This window comes from Lathyrus oleraceus, chromosome 6 (assembly GCF_024323335.1).
Source record: "Lathyrus oleraceus cultivar Zhongwan6 chromosome 6, CAAS_Psat_ZW6_1.0, whole genome shotgun sequence".
In the NCBI taxonomy this organism is placed as follows: Eukaryota; Viridiplantae; Streptophyta; class Magnoliopsida; order Fabales; family Fabaceae; genus Lathyrus; species Lathyrus oleraceus.
Genome location: NC_066584.1, coordinates 502,230,706 through 502,233,732, shown reverse-complemented (window position 1 = coordinate 502,233,732; position 3,027 = coordinate 502,230,706). Strand labels below are relative to the sequence as shown.

General features: G+C 40.2%; 1 non-coding gene across 1 annotated transcript; it reads right to left on the bottom strand.

The window, feature by feature from the left end:
* Window positions 1-592: 592 nt before the first annotated feature.
* Window positions 593-699, bottom strand: LOC127099724 (small nucleolar RNA R71). The gene has a single exon (XR_007794199.1). It is a non-coding gene; the product is annotated as a small nucleolar RNA R71 (small nucleolar RNA).
* Window positions 700-3,027: the final 2,328 nt, after the last annotated feature.

Sequence of the window (3,027 nt, the reverse complement as noted above, 5' to 3'; positions counted from 1 at the left end):
TGTAGAGACTAAGGCATTTTTATTTTTTTTCTTTCTTTCGTTGATTTGTATGCCACACACTCGCTCACAAGGCGAGCCGTTCTACTTACGAATCAACGACATCGAACTATATCTCCGAGTCTTACGAAGAATTCGGGAATATCGTGCTGCAAACAATGTCCCTCCTATCGAAATTCCTGATCTCAAAAATCTTTTTCCTTCACCAATACCCGAGATGGCAGAACCAGCTCGTGCTCTTCGAGATTACGCCGCTCCATCGCAAGATGAGCCGCATTCGAGTATTGCTCCACCCGCAATCGAAGCAAACAACTTCGAACTTAAACCTTCTCTGTTGCAGGCAGTACAACAAAATCAATTCTCTGGAAATCCTACCGAGGATCCAAACCTTCATTTATTCGTATTTGTCCAATACGATGATACTGTTAAAGCTAATGGTGTCACTTCTGAGGCAATTCGACTTCGCCTTTTTCCTTTCTCGTTAAGAGATAAAGCTAGAAGATGGCTTCAGTCTCTTCCTTCCAACTCAGTTACCACATGGAACAAGTTGAAGAAAGTCTTCCTTGCCCGATATTTTCCTCCAAGCAAAACAGCTATGTTGAGAGCCCAGATAAATGGATTTAAACAGAAAGATAACGAGTCTCTTTTCGAAGCATGGGAAAGATACAAAGACATGATGAGACTTTGTCCACACCATGGTTTAGAGGACTGGTTAGTGATTCATACCTTCTATAATGGTCTCTTGTACAACACAAGGTTAACAATAGACGCCGCAACAGGTGGTGCACTTATGGATAAACCTTATGCCGATGCTTATCAACTTATCGAAAGCATGGCCCAAAATCATTATCAGTGGGGAAGCGACCGAGCAATGGTAGAGAAACCTCAAACGAAAAGTGGCATGTACGAGATAAGTAGCCTTGATCATGTTAATGCAAAAGTGGAAGCCCTTGCCCAGAAAATTGAAAGTTTGAATGTATCACCTCCAACCACCGTGGTTGCCGCAACTCAAAATTGCGAAGTCTGTGGAATCCAAGGTCATACTCCTACTGATTGTCAACTCCTAACAGGAATCCAAGCAGAACAAGTGAATTATGCTCAAAGAAATCCCTACTCACACACCTATAACTCAAATTGGAAGAATCATCCTAATTTTTCATATAAGAGTAATAATGCTTTATACGCACCAGGACAAACTCCAAATCAAGCCCCAGCTATACCTCCTGGATATCAAAAGCCGACCCCATCTACACCTAACAATAATGTTCCTAGGAAATCCAACTTGGAAATAATGATGGAGAACTTCATAGCTTCTCAACAGCAAACCAATAAAGATTTCTTAAACCAGAATATACACACTAGTGAACAAATCAAACAACTAGCAAGTAAAGTAGATGCCTTGGCTACCCATAACAAAATGCTGGAAACACAAATATCACAAGTAGCTCAACAACAAGCGCCTACTGCTGCCCCAACTGGTGCATTTCCTGGACAGCCCCAACCTAACCCGAAAAGCCACGCTCATGCAATCATACTAAGAAGTGGAACGGAAGTGGAAGGACCAGTAGATCCAAGAAATGAAAACCAAAACTCTAAGAAGTCAATTGAGGAAGAAAGTACACCTAAGGAAAAGGAAGGGAGTAATAAGGAAACCGTAGAAAAGAAAGAACCTTATGTACCTCCACCACCTTATAAACCACCTATCCCTTACCCTTAAAGGCTTATTAAAACCAAAGATGCGGGGCAATTTAAAAAATTTGTTGACCTACTGAAACAGTTAAACGTCACAATTCCATTTACAGAAGCTATTACGCAGATGCCCTCATATGCTAAGTTCTTAAAAGAAATTCTTTCTAATAAAAGGAAACTTGAGGATAGCGAAACTGTTACACTCACTGCTGAATGTAGCGCTATAATCCAGAATATGCCTCCTAAACTTAAAGATCCAGGTAGTTTCTCTATACCCTGTCACATAGGAAAATTTGTCATAGATAAAGCCTTATGCGATTTAGGAGCCGGTATTAGTGTTATGCCCTTATCCATATGCAAGAAACTTGAAATGGGGGAATTAAGACCAAATAAAATGTCTGTGTAATTGGCAGATCGTTCTGTTAGATATCCCGTAGGAATTCTTGAAAACGTTCCCATGCGCATAGGTCAATTCTACATCCCAACTGATTTTATAATTATGGACATTAGAGAAGATGAAGTTACACCCATTATACTGGGAAGACCATTCTTAGCAACTGCCGGTGCGATCATAGACGTAAAACGAGGACGACTCACTTTCGAAGTAGGAGAAGAGAAAATTGAGTTCATTCTTTCCCAATTTTTGAAAGCACCTGCAATAGATGACACATGTTACTTCATGGATATCATCGAAGAATGCATAAAAGAAACAGAGTTAGAAAAGGACAAATCGTCTGACTATCTTGTAGAAGACAAACTCAACCAATGTTTAGCAATAACACCGGATCCTACGCAATGCCTTAAGAAACCAACCCTAGACCTGAAAACACTTCCCAAAAATCTGAGATATGAATTCCTAGACTTAGAACTTGAACGACCAGTGATAGTTAATGCAGACCTAGGAAAACTCGAAACCGAAAAACTCTTGCATATCTTAAGAAAATATCCAACCGCACTAGGATACAACATCACCGACCTTAAAGGAATAAGTCCTTCTATTTGTATGCACCGCATCATGCTAGAAGAAGACTGTAAAACCTCTAGGGAACATCAGAGGAGACTGAACCCTATCCTGAGTGAGGTAGTGAAGAAGGAAGTAACCAAGTTATTAGAGGCAGGTATCATATATCCTATATCTGATAGCAAATGGGTTAGTCCTGTACACGTAGTACCGAAGAAAGGAGGTATAACGGTTATTGAAAATGAAAAAGGGGAAACTATAACCAAACGAATCGAATCGGGATGGAGAATGTGCATTGACTATAGGAAACTAAACAAAGCAACCCGAAAAGATCATTTCCCTCTACCATTCATTGACCAGATGTTGGAACGATTAGCAAA